The sequence below is a fragment of the Triturus cristatus genome, chromosome 3_1, assembly GCF_964204655.1.
Source record: "Triturus cristatus chromosome 3_1, aTriCri1.1, whole genome shotgun sequence".
Classification (NCBI taxonomy): domain Eukaryota; kingdom Metazoa; phylum Chordata; class Amphibia; order Caudata; family Salamandridae; genus Triturus; species Triturus cristatus.
In genome coordinates, this window is record NC_140583.1 from 447,963,330 (window position 1) to 447,985,084 (window position 21,755).

The following is a 21,755-nucleotide window of genomic DNA, read 5'->3' on the forward strand; positions in this document are numbered from 1 at the left end:
CCACCTGGGCCAAGTGATTTCCTACATCCTGAGTCTCTGACAGCTTTGTCATCAGGGTTATGAGGCAACAATCCCAGTGACTTCCTCAATTTGAGACAACCTAACATTGGGACAAATCCTTCCTCGCTCGACGGGGGTTCTCTGGTTGTGTACCCCAACCCAACAATCTTCACCACGGATCCCAGCAGTGTTGGGTGGAGAGTGGTCCTAGAGACTGAGTGCTCAGTGCCATTGGGAGATATTAGAACAGGGAAGGTCTTCAAATTTGAAGGAACGTTTTTTTAAACTGTTTTTAGTGGTATTTCATAAAGATAACAACAAGTAGGCAGATACCTCGCAAGGGAGGAGGATGGACATGGGAGAAAGGAAAAGGCTAGGCATAGCAGAAAGTTCATTTGAAAATATAATACATCATGACATCGTCACCCCAACAGAGTTATATCCAAAACAGCAGGAAATAATACAGTGCAGTACAGAAAGAGTCACTACAGCATCACCCCACCCGAGGAATGGCCAAGGAAATAAAGCTTGTCTCTACAATCAACGCCGTGTCATAGAGTTTCAAGTGAGCAGGTTGTCAGGGGCAGGACCTCCTGGGGTGCAGGCATCCTCATCTAATAAATGGGAGATTTCAGCAATCACCAAGTCCCACTTTGCATGTGGTGGTGGGGGGGTCTCTGTCGTAGGTAGGCCAGCATTGGTTCCTTTGGGCAAGATCTCAGTGGCTCAGGTTCCCAGTAAGTAGAGAGCTGCACCTGGCAATAAACTCTATATTGCAGCCACGTCTCAGCCTTTGGTGCAGGCCACAATCTCCAATGCACCTCAACCTGCTGTTTAGCTAAAAACAAGAGCATGGCCATGAGGAGTCGAAAGCCCGTTTGGCATCTTTAACATATCCTAAAAGCCCCACTAAGGGGAATGTGGTAGTGAATGGCCCATTATCTGATTGACAAAGAATTCGGCAGAACAGTAGCTCGCCACCTACAGACATTCCCAGGCAAGATGTAGGAATGAGGCCTGCGGGGCAGCGCATCACAAGCAGCATGCATCGTCAACTAACCCCAGGTGCAGGAGTTGCACTGGGGTACGGTATAGTCAGTGCAGAAATTTATGAATGAACCGCAGTTGGGTGAGAGGGCTGCAGTTTGCCCACAGCAATTCAACCATTGCGTGTCCATGATGGGAGGGGGCCGGAGTCTAGGTCCCAGGCAGCATGAGCCGCTGGGGTGTACACTGGTGTCTTGCCCTGCACCTCTGTGTATAAGTGAATGTCTAATCCAGATGGGGTGGTGTTTGTCAGCATACTTTCAAGTGCATGTAGTATGGGTGGTGTTGCCGGGTAATGTGGCATGCATCGCATGCCAAGTAGCCCGGAGCTGATGTAAAGAAGGACATCAAGCGCTCATGGTTGGGGATGCCTATTTGCTGTGAATGGGGGTTAAAACTGACCCTCAGGGTATAGACCTGCAAATTTGATGAAACCTCACTGGTAGGATATTGCTCTGGCATCGACATCCTGCAGTGGTGATTGCAGGGAGTTGCACGCAAACGGGAAGGAGGAAGCATAAATGCAAGGTAGCCAGGCACAATGTTGCATGCCTTTCCAAGCTAATCAAACTCATTTAACTATTCCAATATCTGCTCACGAGGACTTGGAGGGCTAGTAAAGCCCTGTGTCCAGTGGACAAGGGGCCATCTGATCTGCCTTCACCGCTATATTGGGGTCAAAAGCATGTCGAGTAGAGCCAATAGTGAAGGTATTGGGCTTGTGTGCACCGGGCACGTTAAGGCCCCCGTGCAGAAATGACAAGTAAGCATCTCCCACGTGATCCTCTGCTGTTTTCTGTCCTAGGCCAGGGTCACCACATTGGAGCACTATCACCAGAAGAAATGCGTGGTGAGTGGGATTGGGAGGTTGCAAAAGAGATACAATAATTTGGGTAAAACCACCATTTTCGCAATAGCATTCTACCCCGTTACAGACAGAGGTAGTTGAATACAGGTCAGGATCCGCTCCTCCAGCCATGCTTTGGCTCTGCTGTAGTTGGCTCTCCAGAGTTTGTCCATTTCACGACTGAGTCAAGTACCCAAGTAGCACACTGGTTCAGAGGCCCAATGCAGTGGATATTCAGATTCAAATTACTGCATACCCATGGTGAGGGGATATAGTATAGATTTAGCCCAGTATATGTGGATGCCAGAGTAGCCACCAAATCTGATGATTTCACGAATGAAGGGGGCTGGGTTCATTGAAGGTTCCCAGACATACAGCTTGACATCATCAGCTTACATGGACACTAAGATCCTTTGGGCCGTAAAATTGAGGTCCTTTAGGCATGGTGCTGTCGTAGCCGGGCAGCTAGCGGTTCAATCCCCACGGCAAATCGGACCGGGGATAATGGGCATTCCTGTTAGACACAACACGTAACAGGAAATGGTTCTGAGATCATCCCATTTAGGCGAAGTCGGGTTGTCGGGAGGTGTATAAAAGCCGAATCAGGTGCACGAAGTGCAGGCTGAGATCAAGGCGTGAGAGTAGGTGGAACAAAAAGGGCCATTAAAAGGAGTCAAACGCCTTTGTGGCATCTAATAGGACGGTGACAGCAGTGAGCTTAGGCAACTGTAGCATGCATGAGCAGGAAAATGTGAGTGAAGAGTATGCGCCATGGATTGGCCCGGCATGAATCCCAACTGGTCCGGGAGCACAATGTCGGGCAGCAAGAGGAGGAGGCGGTTCGCAAGAGTGGTGATGTCATGGATGAGAACTATGGTCATTTAGTCATGACCACGTAGAATCTACAGGGATTCTATTTTGGTCAGTTGCTGGAGACTGGGATACTGGAAGCAAGTGGACTGCTCTGTGTCCATGTAATAAATGTCTTACAACAAGATTAAGGCTTCGCATCATTACAGATTGGCGACGAGCGCCGATGCGACCCCACGCCTGCCTCAGCTCTTATAATTGCGGTAAGAGCGCTTGCTGTAAACTGTCATTATTGAATGAAGAAATCAGAAATACACAAGAAACTGCCTGTATATGTCTGCCTGTGTAACGCGCTGAGTAGAAATCGCGCTAAATAACTTTAAATAAGGAGAACTGCTTACCGGTGCAGCACGAGGCGCACAATTGATTGCCATGAATGTGAGCATGTGCAAAGCAAATCTCGTGTGGCTTCGTCTGATATGTCACAATTGGCGGCCATTTAGATTCAGGCAAAAGAAAATAACGTGAGAGTTCAAAAACTCGGCGACTATCTTGGAGTCAGGCAAGTTTTGGGACATTGCACTGAAATACCACATGACTCCATCTTAAGATCAGGCAAAGTAATTTTCACTCGGTTTTAAGCAAATAAAACGTAATTAAACAGCTAAACAACTTAATTACAAACACATTTAAAAGTATTAAAGAACTAAATAACATAATATGGATACTATATTAGTAGAAGAAGGTGAAAATTCAAACAGTGTATCTACACACAGACACATGGATGAACAAGAAGAGGAAAGTGTGTCCAGCGCAATTCATAGAAGACCATTACATGTTACAGATGAGCAAACAATTGCTCAAAGATGGGAAAAGTGGACAAGACGATTTGAACATTTTCTTAAGGCAACATGCAAAAAGTATACCGATGAGCAATCAAAAGATCTACTACTCAATTTAGTGGGTGATGAAGTGGAAGATATTATTGTTACATTCCCAGATGCATATAAAAACATGTACGAAGGCATCATGAAAAGTTTGAATGAAAGGTTTGACCCACAAAGAAATGTAGACTTTGAAAGATACAATTTTAATATGTCATGTCAACAAGACAACGAAACAATTGATGAGTTTGTAACCAAATAAAAAAAATTAGTCACGTTCTGTGAATTTGATAAGTTCAATAATGAAGAAGCTGTCAGGTTAAGAGTCATTCAAGGATGTAATTCACTAGAATTCCGGTAGAAACTTCTTCAAAAAACCTATGATTTAAAAACAATTTTGCGTATGGCACATACTGAGGCTCAAGCAAAAAAACATGCGAATAACATGGAACAAGGAAGAGTTACAACATTAGAACAAGTTCACCAAATGCCAAAAAAGGACAACAAAAGTGAAGAAAAAGATAAAAAGAAAGATGAAAAAACTAGTAACAAAGTGGAAAAGTCAACAACCTTCAAAAAAGAAATGGAAAAGCCAACACGTTTTAGAAAAGAAAAAAGAATATTTTATAGATGTGGACAATTATTTCCACATATGAGTACATGTTCAGCATTTGGACAACAGTGCAAAGAGTGTGGAAGGATGAATCACTTTGCTGCTGTATGTAGATTCAAAAGATAGAATGGTGGAAAAATGTGGAAACGTCAAGGAAGTACAAGGTATGTCAGACAAATGGAAAGTGTTGAAGATTCTTCCGCTGATGAATTTGAACAAGAGCGTTTATATCTAATGTCAGAAAGAAGTGAGGGTGAGAAAAAAAAGAAGATATTGAAAAAACAGCTTGTGTTGACATATTAGTAGGATCCAAAAAAGTTCCGTTTGTGCTAGATAGGGAAGCAACGTGTAATATCATGTGTACGACTGAGTATGACAGAATGGGAAAAAAAACTCCTCTTGTTTCGTCAAATGTAAAAGTTTTCCAATGGGGTGCAAAAGAACCTGTAACATGTTTAGGGACATTTGAAGAAAAACTATCATATGGAAAGATATCTCTGAAAGAAGAAGTACATGTGTTGAAAGGAGAAACTGCTGGGCCATGTTTGTTAAGCAATGTCACAGCTCAGTTAATGGGACTATTGGCTATGACGTTTCGTATGACAACAGAACACCATATTTTAAAAGACTTTCCTGTTCTGATGAAAGGTCTTGGAAAGTTGAATGGGAAGACTATTTCGTTGCACATAAATGAAAAAGTGAAACCAGTAGCATAAATGCACAGGAGAGTTCCAATTCACATGCAGAGTAAAGTTGAAGACAAAATCAATTCTCTACTCAAACAAGACATAATTGAGCCTGCTATGGGTCCAACACCTTGGGTGTCTCCGATTGTCGTAGTGCCAAAAAAAGACACGGACCAAATTAGGATTTGTGTTGATATGAGAATACCGAATACTGCGATAGATAGAGAGAGACATCCTGGGCCCCATTTGAATGACATGATTAGTATTCTGAATGGGGCAACAACTTTCTCCAAATTGGAACTCTGTAAAGGATATCATCAATTGGAAATTGATGAAAAATCAAGATATATTATGATTTTCTCAAAACATATGGGTTTATTTCGTTACAAAGGACTCAATTTGGTATATGCTCAGCTGCAGAGATTTTTCAAGAAATTATAAAAAAAATTATCAGACCAGTAAAAAATTCAATGAACTACAGTGATGATATTCTTGTGTTTGGAAAAACAAAAAGTGAACATGATCAAGCACTAAGAGAAGTTTGTCAAGAGCTTATGAAAGCTGGGTTAACACTGAACTCTGAAAAGTGCGAAATTGGTAAATCAGAATTGACGTTCTATGGTCATATATTCGATTTGATTTTTATATTTGTAGAGCGCACGCATGCCCGAAGGCGTCTTGGCGCTGAAATTGGATGCGAGGAGATTCTGCGAGGATGATTAGCAGGGGTATAGCCATGTCTTGATGGCCTTTCTGAAGGCGAAGAGAGTAGGGCTGTTTTTAATGTTGAAAGGTAGAAGGTTCCACAGCTTGGTTGTCCTTAGCAGAAAACTTCTTCCTCCCCATCTACTCTGCCTGAATTTGGGGACTTGGACAAGTTTGGTGTTGGCGGATCTGAGACTTCTGCCTGGGACATACCATTGGAATTGGGTTCTCAAGAAATGTGAACCTGAGCCATGAAGTGCCTTATAGGCCAGGCACAAGGATTTAAACCGTATCCTTTTGTCCACGGGGAGCCAGTGTAGGTCCTTTAGCTTGTTAGACACGGATTCAAATCTAGGGATGTCCAGCACCAGTCTTGCTGCCGCATTCTGGAGGCGTTGCAGTTTGGTAAGGTATTGATATTGGATACCTGTGTATAAGGCATTGCCATAATCCAATGTAGACAAGGCAAGCGCTGTAACCTCAGTTTTCCGTGAATCCAGTGGGATAAATGGGCATATTCTTCTGATCAGTTTCAAGGTGTGCCATATGGAGGATGACACCTTGTTGACCTGGGAATTAAACGTCAATTTGTCATCGAAGATAAAACCAAGATTTCTGACTTTCCCCACTGGGAGAGGGCAGTCGCCCAGAGTGTCAGGCCACCAGTCGGAGGACCAAAGGTCGGCCATAGTACCTAGCAGCATGATTTCGGTTTTCCCACCATTAAGCTTTAGGCAGTTACATCGCATCCAGTGGTTGACTTGGGTCATACAGTTCCTGAAGCGGTCTATTGATTCCTCTATATTGCCTGAGACTGATACCACTATTTGAGTATCGTCGGCATATGAGACTGGTGTGAAACCGAAGTTTCTGATAACTGAGGCTAAAGGGGCAACGTAAATGTTAAAAAGAGTGGGGCTAAGCGCCGAGCCTTGAGGAACCCCACATGGTGTCATAAAAGGGCTGGAGGCGTGTTCTCCCAGAGTGACTGTGAAAGATCTGTCTCTCAGAAAGGACGCCATCAGCTGGCGGGCAGAATCTTGAATCCCTAGCTCGTCCAGGCGTGCCAGATGGATATCGTGGTTCATGGTGTCGAAGGCCGGCGATAAATCTAACAAGATCAAGGCGGCCTTCCCTCCTGCGTCTAACGCACTCCTGAGACCTTCTGCTGCCATTACCAATGCTGTCTCAGTACCATGATGTTCTCTGAACCCATATTGAGAATTTTCCAGGTAATTTCTGGAGGCTATAAGATCCTTCAGTTGTTGGTTAAGCAGTTTCTCCAATACTTTCGCTGGGAAGGGTATTCTGGAGATTGGCCTATAGCTGCTGAGGTCTTTAGGGTCCAGGGTACTTTTTTTAGTAAGGGGGTGACTGCAGCGATTTTCCAGGCATCTGGAAAGGCTCCTGAGTGGATTATTTCTGAAAACAGGACGTGTAGCTGCTCACTGAGTATATCTGGGAATAAATGCATAATTTTAGGCGGGCACGGATCCGTTGGGTTGCCGGATCTGATGGTTTTTACCACCTGGTGTATCTGTTCTACTGTAGGGAGCGTGAAGCGGAAGCCTGTTTCCGGGTTTGATGTCTCTCGTTCTGAGCTAGGATAGTTATTTGAACTTGTAATAGAGTGGTTTGTTTGGAATGGTCCAAATACTTTGGCAACTTTGTCCACAAAGAACTTTCCTAGGTTGTTACAGAACTCAGTGCTGCCTTCCAATTGATTCGTGGGTGAGGGACCTGCTAATTTTTTAATAGACGCGAAGAGTTCCTTACTTGAGTTCATCGTCTCTTTGATTTTGTTGGTGAAATAATTCGACTTTTCCCTGATTACAAGTTTTTTGTAGTCAGTTAGTGTTTGAGCATATTCCTTTTTAAGGTTTGGTTCATAGTTGGCTCTCCATTTCCTCTCTACCCTCCTACATGTTTGTTTCTGTGCCCTGAGTTTTCCAGAAAACCAAGGTTCTGATGGCTTTTTCCGTTTTGGAACAAAGCATTTCGTAGGGACTGCCAGTTTCACCGCAGTCTTTATCCACGAGGAGATCCTGTCGGCTAGCTGATTACTGTTGGGCACTGACTCAGGTCTGGTCCTAGTGAGTGTCTCCTGTAGCAGCTGTATATTGATTTTTGCCCAGTCTTGGTATGTAACTGGCCTCAGGCCTTTGGATACTCCAAGCTGTACCTGACTGATGGTGATAGTAAATATGATGGCTTTATGATCTGACCATGTGACGGGTAGAATCTCCAAAATCTTAAGGTTGGAGTTGGAGGAGAAAATCCCATCCAGTGTGTGTCCTGCCACATGGGTACCTTGATTAACGATCTGGTCCAGGGAGAGTCCAGACATTGCATCGAGCAATTCACCCGTATTGGGGTCCGTAATTTTTTCAAGGTGATAATTAAAGTCCCCTAGGATTGTGAAGTCTGATCCTTGCAGACTTGATTCTAGAATTGGGCTTAGGATTGATAACAAAGGGGCCCTTGCCTTGGGAGGTCTATACAATAGAAGGCCTCTGAATGTATAGTTCTTTGAGAGTGTGATTTGAAATACAAGCATTTCACAGTCAGAGGAGTTACCCATGATTGAGCTGTGAACGTGCAGTTCCTCTCTACATAGAATGGCAAGCCCTCCACCCCTTCTCCCTATTCTGTCAGCTCTGGTGGCAGTATACCCTGGTGGTAATGCTAGAGCAATATCTGGGTCTGATGCTCCGTCAGCCCATGTCTCCGTGATAAAAGCCATATCCAGGTGGTGTGTATCCAGCATTTCTGCGATATCTGTGTTATGTTTTATCAAGGATCTTGCATTTATTAATACTGCCCTGAAAACCTCAACCCTCGGTTTGTTGTTTGCGGCGTTCGTCTGTGGTTCAAATTTGCCTATCCTTGAAAAATGAAAGGGCATTTTGCAACAGTCACATTGTTTGACTTCATCCATGGGGTTTAGGCGTGTGCAGTAGTGGTTACCCGCTGGGTTATCCCACTTTAGTAGCTCTTTGTGTGTATATACAATTCTTCCTGGGTTCCTATCCACAAAACCAGGGGTACCGGCCCTAGGCTCGGTACAGGCGCGGATGGGCGCGGACGGGCGCAGACGGGCTTGCCTTTGGCGCGCCTTCGGCGCACCGCCGGCGCGCCCGCTGCGCGCGTCCGCTGCGCGTTCGCCTCAGCATGTTGTTAAATAGGCTCTTTGTGTCTGAACACTAGCCCGCTCACCAGCCGGAAGCCGAAGTGAACCGGAAGTGAGGAATTCTGAGTCCCAGAAGTCACCCTCCGTGCAATCGGCACTTGCCGCGACGGACCGGGGTGCTGGGCGAGGCTCACAGGTAAATTTGCAGTATGTTCGTAAATTTCCCACCTCCACTCTTAGATTCCCACTCAATAAAAATACAATCTTCCAATGATAAAAACAATAGAGCGATAGTGCAACAATTGTTAAAAGTTACTTTAAAAGGTAGCGCGCAGTCTGCAGTGTCAACCGCATCCAACTGTGCTATGGCGCCGGTCGTGGAATAAGTAGGCTCTTTGTGTCTGAACACTAGCCTGCTCACCAGCCGGAAGCCCAAGTGAACCGGAAGTGAGGAATTCTGAGTCCCAGAAGTCACCCTCCGTGCAATCGGCACTTGCCGCGACGGACCGGGGTGCTGGGCGAGGCTCACAGGTAAATTTGCAGTATGTTCGTAAATTTCCCACCTCCACTCTTAGATTCCCACTCAATAAAAATACAATCTTCCAATGATAAAAACAATAGAGCGATAGTGCAACAATTGCTAAAAGTTACTTTAAAAGGTAGCGCGCAGTCTGCAGTGTCAACCGCATCCAACTGTGCTATGGCGCCGGTCGTGGAATAAGTAGGCTCTTTGTGTCTGAACACTAGCCCGCTCACCAGCCAGAAGCCCAAGTGAACCGGAAGTGAGGAATTCTGAGTCCCAGAAGTCACCCTCCGTGCAATCGGCACTTGCCGCGACGGACCGGGGTGCTGGGCGAGGCTCACAGGTAAATTTGCAGTATGTTCGTAAATTTCCCACCTCCACTCTTAGATTCCCACTCAATAAAAATACAATCTTCCAATGATAAAAACAATAGAGCGATAGTGCAACAATTGTTAAAAGTTACTTTAAAAGGTAGTGCGCAGTCTGCAGTGTCAACCGCATCCACAAGTCAATTCCATTCTCAAGTAAAGGAATGAGACCGGACCCAAAGAAAGTGTCATCTCTTGTGGCAATGTCTTGTCCAAAAGACATTACAGAATTACGTTCTTTTCTAGGAATGGCCAGTTACTGTTCTCGTTATATTAAAGATTATGCTACTAGCAGCTCTTCTCTCAGAGAGTTAACGAAAAAGAATAAAACATTCCTTTGGAGTAAGGAATGCAACAATGCTTTAAAGAAAATAAAGAGTGACATAGCAGCAGTAGCAAATTTGAAATACTTTGATCCGAACTTATGCACAGAAATTGTGGTAGATGCAAGTCCAGTGGGGGTAGGTGCTATTTTGTTTCAACAAAAACAAGGAAAAGATGCCCCAAGATTTTTGGTCTCACATGCTAGCAGAAGCCTGACGGATATAGAAAAAAAATATTCTCAACCGGAGAAAGAAAGTTTGACGGTAGTCTAGGCATGTGAGCACTATCATGATTTTTTGTATGGAAAAACATTTGTGATAGTAACAGATCATCAAGCTCTCACAACTATTTTTGGAAATCCGAAAGAGAAGAGACCCCTCAGGATTGAAAGTTGGGGCTTGAGGTTAATGGACCATGATTTTAAAATAATTCATAAGCCAGGAAAAGAGTATAATCCTGCTGATTATTTGTCTAGGCATCCAACAGATTAGAATAAAATTGAAATGAATGATACAGAAAACCACATAAATTTAATTATTAAGTCAACAGTTCCTGAAGTGATATTTGAACAAGAACAAATTCATGAATCTAACAAAGACAATACTTTAGTGGAAGTAAAAAGAATGATAAACCTAAATAGATGGAAGCATGTCAATGTTTCAACGAAGTTTCAACCGGGAGTCTGCAGAAGAGACATGTTTGTCTTCAAAAATAATCAAGAAGAATTGACGATAGCCATTTATGGTATTCTTATTAGAGGAAACAGGATAGTTATTCGAAGCAGTTTGCAGAGACGTGTCATTAACCTTGCACATGAAGGTCATAGAGGAATATCGGCAACAAAAAGTCTTTTAAGAGAAAAAGTGTGGTTTCCGGGACTCGACAGTCCGGTAGAAGAGATTGTGCAGTCTTGTCATTTTTGTCAATGCACCACAAGGGAAAGAACTGTTGAAGAATTACAAATGTCTAAATTGCCAGATGCTGTCTGGTCTAATCTGGCATGTGATTTTTATGGACCTCTGGATTCTGGACATTATCTTTTTGTTCTGATTGATGAATATTCTAGATTTCCAATTGCAAAAACAGTGACCTCTACTTCTGCATCTGTGATTTTACCTATTCTTGATGACATTTTTTCAGCTTGGGGTATACCTAATGTTTTGAAGACAGACAATGGTCTCCCTTTTAAAGGGAAAGAATTTACAAAATTTCTTGAATATATGGGTGTGAGACATAGGAAGATTACCCCATTCTTCCACAAGCAAATGCTATAGCGGCAAGACTGATGGCCACATTAAAAAAATCTGTGGAGAGGGCAAATTTAACAGACATTACCGTAAATCAAGCTGAGTGACAAGAATTACGTGACTATAGGAATTAACCTCATGGGTCGACTGGAAAGACTCCTGCAGAGCTAATGATTGGCCAGTCTAGACAGACACGCTTGCCAAAAGTGCCTTTAAGACCTCCTAAAGAACATACACAAATTACAAAGAGAGATGAGAAAATGAAAGAAAAAATGAAGAAGAATGCAGAACAAAGAAAGTATGTTCGCAGAGGAAATTATGAAATAGGGGATGTGGTGTTGGTAAGGCAAAATCAAAGAAGAAAGTCTATGAGTAGATTTCACCCATCTCCTTTGGAAGTGACTAAGATGAAAGGTTCAGCTGTCACTGCTCAGAATGAAAATAAAGTGATAATAAGAAATAAAGCACATTTCAAAAAGTTTGTAAGCCCCTAAATAAAACCTACAGAGAAGGAGATGGTATCAGTGATTGTGCTCCTCTTATAAGAACAGAAAGGATACAAAAGAAACCTCAAAGACTGATTGATCAATGTTAACAGTTATTTCTCTTTTCTATTTTTATTATTTATCATCTGTTATCTGTAGTTTTCTTTTGTTTGTTCAGTAGGGGGAAGATGTAGTGATGTCATGGATAAGAACTATATTTGTGTAGTCATGACCACGTAGAATCTACAGGGAATCTATTTTGGTCACTTGCTGGAGACTGGGATACTGGAAGCAAGTGGACTGCTCTGTGTCCATGTAATAAATATCTCAAAACAAGATTAAGGCTTCACATCATTACAGCGAGGAGTTGGGCAAATATTTTACTATCAATATTTAGCATTGAGAGCAGCCGGTATGAGTCACATCAATTGGCAGTCTTGTCCGGTTTGAGTATCGTGACAATCACTGCTTCACAGAGGGACGGCAGCAACCCACCAGACGCCAGACCCGCCTCCTACATTGCCAGAAGATGCGGGGCCAAAGGAGCTACATATTCTGTGTAGAAGGAGGTGGTGAGCCCATCGAGGCCGAACGCCTTAACACTGGGAAGGCTCTGGATGGCCTGAAGCACTTCCTGCATTGTAAAGGTGGAGTCCAGGTATAGCCGATGGGCTCATCAAGCCAAAGCAACTGAATGGTATTAAGATACACCGGCAGCTCCTCCTCGCTCGCCACCATTGTGGCGCTGTAGTGCTTGGAGTAAAAGGAGGTCATGGTTTGTAGCAGTCAAGCAGGGGTGGACTGTCATTCTTGATGGTCTTTGATTAGCTCCACAACATAGACAGAGGTCCTTGGCCTGTGCAGCATGTTAGCGAGCGTCTTCCTGGAAGGGTCTCTTTCTCCATAGCGTTGTGCAGTCGCCTCCCACTACAAATACCGAGTTTCCATCATAGCCTCAAATTGGGAGAGGGTTGCATGAATGGCCGCCGTGGTGAAGTGTTTTTCATGTTGTAGAATTACAGTTTGAGAGTCCAAAGGTCACGCACAAGCTCAGCTAGTTGCGCCCTGATCGCTTTGAGGATATCTGACTGCTTCGCAATGCAAATTCTGTGAATGACAGCTGTGGAATCCTCCCATGTGGTTGACAGGGAAGTAACTTACTACTTGTTGTTGACAAAATAGTCCATGATTGTAGTTCGGACCTCGCCGCTAAAAACTGAGTTGCATAGGGCCACGAGAGCCAAGCGCCAGGTGAAGGCCCGCGAAGAGGCCAGGGGCGGGGAGTGTTCCAGAAGGACAGGGGTACAATCTGAAAGGGCACATGGCAAATGTATCATGGTGGTGACCCAGGTAAGGATATCCTGAGTGAGCAGCCAATAATCTATTCACTACCACCCGCTGTGTGCTACTGTAACACAGGTACCCTCCACTCTGTTTGCATGCATCTGCCAACAGATATCGGTCAAGCAGTTGTCCCTCATCAGTGTGTGAAGTTGCATGGCAGAGTTTGGATTGAGTCATCATGGTGCACCGGAGCGGTCCATCATGTGATCTAGGACTACATTAAGATGGCCCAACTCATATAACAGCTTCTAGTCCCATGCCAGTGATCAGTTATGACACGTCAGGGCAGTCAGTGTTGAGGCCATAGATGGAAGCTAGTATGACGGGAAGTCTGAGTGTGCCAGGGAGAAGGACATATCATCTGTTAACGTCACAGGTGGCCTGGCTCAGATGCCAGAGTAAGCCCTTGCGTAAGATTATGGCAGTCCCCCAAGCATAATTAGAGTGGAGATCTCTATGCGCCGCCGCGCACCAACCTGAGAATAGGCGGGAGTAAGAGATAACAGATGTCGATGTGGTGCTTGTTGAGGTAAGCGTGGAATAACCTGGCATTCTGCTGGTCGTTCAACTCACAGACATTCCAGGTCAGGCATCTGATCGTGGTCATCGCACTGCAGGAGGTGGGTGGCATGTTGCAATGAATGTCGGCCAAGTGTGGCCCAATAGTTTTGCTGGTGGCTGACTCAGTGTGGTGCCCTGCCATGTGTGACGTGGAGAAAGAAAACCATGAAACACAAACTAATAAACAAAACCATCTCTCAGCCACTTCAACCCCAAAACTTAGTAGAGTGCCCTCATCCCACCTACCACCCATAACCACATCCCAGAAATAAACATGCACAATGGGACTCATTCCGTGTTGAATCAAAGAGTCAGGCGTACAACCCAGTGAGGAAGGAACTGGGTGGCCGATGGGATGCGAGTGCACCAGAATTAAATTCAGTATGGGCATCAGAAAATATAGTCATCAACATAAGAAAATCTGAGCTGGTTGAGGTATCTTCTCATCATACGGGGCAGGACGCAGTCGATATGTCGGCCACAGTTGAATTGCAATTGTAGAGGCAGCATGCACCACCGGGGTACCCAGCGACTCCAGTGGTCGAATTTTGTTGTCACTGCTCGAGAAGTTAATTTCTGTGTTGAAACCTATAGAGAGAATTTCAGCGCAGCTTTAGCAGTGGGGTTTCCCATCATGGTGTATCTGCAGCTTGGCAGGGTTGAGCAAGGAGTGGGCAATGTACGCCTTTTGGAGGAGCAGTTTGGCCAGGAGGAATCAAGTGGGACCACCTGCACTGTAAAATCAGGGTAGAAGGAGACCGTATTGCCATTTTATTGAATGGAGTGGTGCTCAAGAGGTAGCCAGAGGATCACATCGCAACCTTTTATAATTAAGAAGTCTAGCCATTATAGGTCAAGCTGGAGCGCCAGTGGGAGGGTGCGAGCCTAGTGACCTGAGAGTGCACACCATTATGAAGACAGCCAATTGAACGTCCTCAAATAACGATGGCAACATTTTCTCAACAAAATCTTCCATTTTATCAATCACCGTGGATTCCGGAATTCCAATTATGCAGAAATTGTTGCACCATGATCGTGCTTCTAAATCTTTGTTTTTTAGTTTGATGACCTCTAGGACTTTACTCATGCAGAGCAGATGTTTGCCAGCCTCTGTCTGAGAGTCTTCCTTGTTAGACGCGCGGGATTCAAGTTTCTTGCTTATTCGCTCACTATTTTAAGTGATCTATGCAGCTAATGAGAAGGTCAATCTTGACATCAATAGCGCGCAGACGATTCTTGATTTCTAACAATATTTCCTTCAGATCTGAGTCTTCCATGTAAGCTCCCTGAGACCGTCCAGGGGGGTCCTCTACAGCTCCTTCTGGCTCAGTTTTATGTGTCTGCTGCTTTCCTTCAAGTGGCAGTTTCAACTGACGCGCAACTGGTTTCCCCATGGCTTGCAGCCCAGCAGGGCAGGCAGTTGCCGGACAGCGCCACTCCCAGTTGGCGTCGCTGCTCCCAAGAGAATCAGGCTCACGTTGATCTGCTTGCTAAGGCCTGCCTCAAAGTGTCTACCGTGCAAGAACAGAGATGTTCCCAGGGTGCTGGAAAGCTGGGTTAAAGAGCTGTGCAGGAGTCTTGCTGATGGTCAACAGCACACACAAGCCCTGCCACACCCCAGCACCAGCAGAGCTCCAATGGGAGGGGGTGGGGGGGTCACAAGCAGGCCAATAATGGACAGGGGGCTCAAACAGGGTAGATCCCAATGTAGACACTATAAAGTTGAGCGAATCTCCCAGCAATCAGGGCCCAAAAGGGAGGGGGATCTCTGCCCCCAGTGGAGCAAGCATTCAAATGTAGGCCTCGCAAAGCCCTGCAAACTCCCAGTGCCAACAGAGTGCCAGTGGTGGGGGCATAAGCAGGCCAATATTACAGGGAGGTGTCCCAGACCAGGAAGGCTCTTCCGAAATGTAGGCACTTCAAAGATGACCAGGCCGCTTGGAAATCTGAGCCCAAGGGGATGGAAAGGGTCCAAATTCACAGGTCCTCGGAGCAGGGTCAAGATCCAGCTCACCGAGAGTCGCAGGGCCTACCTGCAGTGCCGATATGTGCAGTGTCTTCTCTCCAGGTTAGTACTCCACCTTCTCATGTCAGGTCGTCAACGCAGCTCGCAGAGCTCTCGTCCGGGGCTGAAACAAGACGCGTCCGATAGTGCGAGGGGCTGTGCAGCACATCACTCCTCTGCTACCCCACCACAGACAGAGCCACCTCTAGTGGCTCTGTCTGCCCTCCCACAGCCCCAGTACTCACCGCCGGGGAAGGGCAGGCTCATCTCTATGAGGCTGATCACCTCACCTAATAGCCCTTCAGGATCGTTCCAGCGTCACGCGTGCGGCAAATGCAAGCCTCCAGTATGCCCTTAATGCACAGACTCCACAGTGCCGCCATCCACTTCCCCTGACAGAGAGGGTCCCCGCGACTGGTACACAAGGCCGCATTGCAGGCAACCATCCATCGTTTTCTCACCTCTGTCGGTGTTCGGGCCACAAATCAGATATCACTGGTTGCACCTCCTCTTAAAGTAGACTTGCAGTGCAAAATCAGCCAGTTTAATGCCCAAATACCATGGATGAATGCTGAATTGAGCTAAGCAGAGGCCATCTTGCTGCTGTGCTATCTAGCACCCTCCACACACAATTTGAAGGAACTTATGGAAGATCTGAAGAATGATTCAGATCTTTTTGCAGTTTATAAAGGGAGGACTTTGGTCATCAGGATGGACAATACTGTGACCATGGCCAACCTAAACCACCAGTTTGGTACAGGAATGGAGTCCCTAACCAATTAGCACACTGGATTTGTTCTTGGAGAGAGAATAACCTCTCGAACCTCAGAGCAATATATAGCAAAGGATCCCTGACGAGTTCTTAGGCCTTTATCCCGCGTCCTCTTATTTTTCAGGAGATATGTAGAAAGTGGGAACACCCCCCCAAGACAGATCAGTTTGCAGGGCGCTGGACAGTCCAACTACCTCATTTTCTGTGATATGTCATGATCACAGGGCAGCGGGCATGGATGCCTTAACCAGTCCTTGGGCAGTGGGTCTCCTCTATGCTTTTCCCCCATTTCTCTAATCCCAAGGGTTTTAGCAAGGTTACAGGAGTAATAGGCAGAGATGGTGTTGGAGTGAATCTTTTGGATGAGGAGACCATAGTTTCCTTTACTGAGACGTCTACAGGTGGAACCGGATTGCGTCTTTCAAATATCCCCTTCCCGCTGGCATTTCCTCATCTTGCTCTAGAGATCCTGGCCCATCTAAAACTATCGGCTTAGATGTTGAGACGGAAGGGTTTCTAAACAAGTTATTGTCCCTGTCTATTTCCAGCTCCCTGTAAGCCTCTAAAAAGAGATCAGCTAATAGATCCTATGATCATCACTGGTCCTCCTATGATTCATGGTGTTCATAGAGAACTCTAGATCATGTCTCTACTGCAACATCTAATACATTGCAATACCTTCAGGAAGGCAGCATTTTCTTCTAGCTGCCATCACCATTTGTGGGATGGAATTTTTTTTTAATTTCTTTCTCCACTCAGAAAATATTTGCTCCTTTTCCACCAGTTTTTAGGATATCCCATTCACCTTCCCACTTTCATAAGAGATTTACTTTTGTTGTTCAATATGTTATGTTAACTTTTTTACCTTTCCTTACCTCACCTTGCCTCACCTTACCGCACCACACACAACTCACCTGGGAGGGTATCCTGGCACTAAAGCCAAAGCTGTATGGGCCAAGCCAGGGCTAGATGAAGAGCCAGGTCTTTAGTTTCCTGCAGAATCCAGGAACTGTGGAGGCGACTCTAAGGTGCAAGGGCAGTTGTTCCTGGCTTTAGGAGTGAGTTAGGAGAAGACACGACTGCTCGATCTAATCCTGCAAATGTGATGGTATATAAGTAGGAGTTCAGGGGAGTGAAAGTAACTGGTAGGTTTGTGGAGTTTTTTGCAGCTGTTGAGGTACTTAAGGCCAGTGTTATGTAAGGCTTTATATGTGTGCATGAGGAGTTTGAAGAGTGCTCGTTTGTGGATTGGGAACCAGTGGAGCTCTTGAGGTGTGGGGTCATGTGAGTGCGTTGTGGAAGGTTAAGTGTGAGCCTGCCCACTGAGTTTTGTGTGATCCAAAGTCTTCTGGTCAGTTGAGTATTGATTCCAGCATAGAATGCATTGCCATAGTCCAGCTTGCTGGTAATGAGGACTTGGTTGACGGTGCAACGAGTATTGGTGGGGAGCTATTTGAAGATCATCTTGAGTGTGTGGAAGCATGAGACGGAGACGGCGTACACTTGGCCAGACTTGTTCAGTTGGTTGTCGATTACTATTCCGAAGTTCTTTGTGTTGGTAGCCGGGAGTAGTGTGGGATCTGAGTTCGGCAGGCCGTTTGGCAGAGTCCCAGAGAGAGGTCTCTTTGGCAAAGATACTACTTCCATCTTGCCAGTGTTTAATTTGCAGCAGTGGGTTTTCATCCATCTGTCGACTTAGGTCATGTAGGCAGAGAAATTGGTCCCAGTACTTGGCGTCCTGTTGGAGAGAAAATGGTGGTAAGTGGGATTATGTAGGTATTGAACAGAGCAGAATTGAGTGAGCTTTCTTGTGTAACTCCACAGATGTGATTGATGGTGTCTGAGGTGAAAGGGGCCAAGCTGGCTGAGTGAGTGAGGCCCCGTCAAGAAGGAGCAAATCCAATAAAGTGTGTGTCCTTGGATGCTGGCTTCATGCAGTCGTTGGATAAGGATGAGATGGGAGTTGAGCTGAAGGCTGCAGAAAGGTCCAGTACATTCAGGGCCACAGTGTCACCTCGTTTCATGATTATCCGGATGCTGTCTGTGGCAGCGATGCAGGCAGTGGCAGTGGTTGGGCCAGAATCTGGGTTGAGTGATGTTGAGGAGGTGCTTATTTTTTAGATGGGTGGCAAGGTGTTTGTTTATCATCTTTTCCATGACTTATGCTAGGTAGTTTATAGGGGAGGCAAGGCAACAGTTGGCTACCACCTTCTGGTCTACTGACAGTTTCTTGAGGATGGGTGCTATCGTGGCGTGTTTACAGGCATCCGGGTAGGTGGCTGTGATGACAAAGTTGTTCAGGGTCAAGGCGATGGTTTCACAAATGAAAACTAGTCTTTTGATGAAGACGTGGTGAGAACAGGGGTCAAAGAGTGCTCTGGACAGTATGGAAGGCATGGTAATTGCAATTTATTGAGTGCTGATGGTGGGCCAGGTGGTAAGGGGGGTCCTCAAGGTTTTGGTCAAAGATCTGGAGGGCAACAAGGTCTGCAATGATACTGCTGAAGTTAGTGTGTGGTCTAGAAAGGCGGTAGAAAAGGGGGCCACTCAAGATATAATTGGCAGTGAAGAGGAGTTTGATGGTTAAGTGTTCTATGTTGCTGGTGGTAATTTCCGAGGTGGAGGAGCATTGGGTGGATTATTTGAAAATGATAGCGATTTTGACTACAGGTCCAATTGTCCTGTCCTGCAATCTTACATCTGGAGGGGATTGCTATGGTGATGACTGGGGCCGGTTAGGGGATCAGCGAGGATCTGGTCAGAAAGAGCACATCTGATGAGTGGTCATGTAGCAGATTCCAAATTTCAGTGGCATGTTGTGAGAAGGTCATCCTTTTTGCCCTGATCACCCCCATTGTGTTTTTTTACTGATACTGGTGGTAACCGACTCTGACTGTGCCCTGAGATATGCTAACCAAGTCCAGGGCCAGTGCTCTGATTAAAAAGGTATATGGAAATTTGGTGTAATTACAAGTGTCACTGACAACCTACCTGTACGTCCCTAGTATATGGTAGTGTATGTAGGTTTAGAGGCCCATCTACTTTGAGGCACTTAAGTGTGCAGTGCTGTGTTTTCTGCTGTCATTGTAGAAGTCAGCTTTGCGAGCTGCTTTTAAATTTAAATTTCATGCAAATTAGACTTTGGATTCAAAGGTACTTCCAAAGTATTAAACAACCTTATTTGTACATATAGGTCATCCCTAAGGTCTACCCTAGGTGCCCCCAGAGTAGAGTGTCATGTACAAATAAGCAGGGACATTTAAAAATACGTTTTATATGCCCTGATGAGGGAAAAACTACCAATGTAGTCCCCCTTGCCCCTCTTTGTAGCCTTTTAGCTCTATAGGCTAACATTATAACACCGTAATACAGTGTATCTATTCACAGGATCTAACTAAAATAATATTTCAAGGACTTGAAAGATTGGTCATGATAAATACAGCTACCTGCCACAGTTCAACCTTTGACAACTAATACAGATAAAAAGTTATAGAACTTTATTTTCTGTGAGCCAAAACTAGCCTTCTAGTAGACTCTTCTGATTGATCATCCCTTAACAGGCTTAGCCAAACTGCTTTGATGAAGTGATAAGAGGGTATCTGATTTGGGGAGCTCTGCAGCTGCAGAGCAAAGGCCAGAAAGGGGGCTGGGTAAATCAAACTGGGCTTCAAAGAGAGCAGGATAGTAGGGAATGCCAGTCAGGCCTACCTCCTCTTCCTGTACCCCCGCCAGATGGCAGTCCCAAGAGTGAAATTTGCAGGAGATCTGGAAAGGGAGTTTTAAGGGAAATGAGCCACACCAGTGGGTTGGCTTAGCGAGCTCTTACTCCTATGGAGAGAAATTCTCCAGCTTGAATTTTAAAGTGCAGTGTTTTGAGGGACAAGAAAATGCCACATTTTTGAGGAAGCTGTCATGCTTTTGGGTGGCTTCTTGTAACCCATTGGTCAGGGATTCCCCCCTGCTTGTCACCCCAGAACATTGAATAAATGTCAGATCTGCTGCCTGAACCTACAAGAAGGACTGCCCTGCTGGAACCCGGGTCTGCACCCCAAAGGACTGCACTCTGAAGGACTGCTTGTGCTGCACACTTGGAACTATAGCCCTGAGGACTTTGCCTTGCTTCAAAAGGGTTAAGGGGTGGACTCCCTGAAAGCAACAGGGTAACAGAGCTCACCTGCACCATCTCCCCAAAGAATTCCCCAGCCTGGAGTATGTCCAGTGGACCTTTAAGGATTTGGCCAGGTACATTGTGGGTATTGTGGTCCAAAACATCCGACGAGCAACTCAGAGACTCTCAAACCTTGGATTTGTGCTGTGGACACTTTGAAGCCTCAAGAGCAACTTCAGGAAGAAGTTCTAGACGCTTGGAGAAGTTTAGGGCAACTTTTGGAAAAAGCTCCATAAGGCGACCGACTGGTCGGCGAGAGTCAGGTTGCCGACGTCGAACTGCGACCAGGTCTAGATTTAAGGCTTGCCCTGCTGAAAGCCCCAGAGCTCAAGCCTTCCATGATTTCACTCTGGCCTTGCGCTAAGGCAAGCTTCCGTCATCGACTCGAATCCCAGCCTAAAGAGGAGCATCACTCAACGACAAGAGAAAACCCTCCAGAAATGTTTCTACCTGTGAAGGTAAAATTTTGACTGGTGCCTTCTGCTTAGTGTATCCAACCAGGGCTCCATCGCGGTCGGCCTCAAAGTTGGATGGTGGCATGGTCGAGCTCGACCAGATGTCCCCAGATGGTGTTATATGTTTTTAAGCACTAGAAAGTGTTTACTCTTTAAAAAATCATATCTCCGGCGGTTCACTATATTGGCTTTTTGTTGTTTGTGTAATTTGAATCATAAAAATATTTCCCATCCTGTTTTTTATATTGTGTGCTGTGTCTCACTTATTTGATGTATTGGTGTTTTTAAATGCTTCACACACCCGTCTCCTAAGTTAAGCCTGCCTGCTCGTTTCCAGCTACCATGGGTTGAGCAAGGGAATAATTTATTGAAACCTTGTCTTGACCTTATATTGCATTTGTGGCCTTATTGCTAGTGGTAGGTGCATACTTACCAATACTTATAATCCACCTTCCAACACATGTTTAGTGAGGGAGCGAGTATTGAGGAGTATGCGGGACAGGGTCGGGTGTGTGTGGCTGTGTATTGTTGGTTGTGTGAGATGCACGGGGGAGTTAGCTGGATGTGGGAAGGTGCAGGTGAAATGGCAGGTGCCACAGTAGAACACACTTTCAGTGTTGGGCAGCGAGGTGAGGCAGCACTGCCGGGAGTTGTGTCAGGGGTACAGGGCATGGAGGGTTGTGGTAGAGTAGCAACGGGGGATATGGGTAGGTGGCACTGGGTGTGGGTGAGCACATTTCCAAAATGTTCTATGATGGCCAAGACTAGGAGAGGAGTCTGT

General features: G+C 45.5%; 1 protein-coding gene across 4 annotated transcripts in view; it reads left to right on the top strand.

The window, feature by feature from the left end:
• LOC146860386 (transient receptor potential cation channel subfamily M member 7-like) overlaps positions 1 to 21,755 on the top strand; it is a 1,286,036-nt gene that overhangs the window by 1,085,998 nt on the left and 178,283 nt on the right. The window lies entirely within an intron of this gene.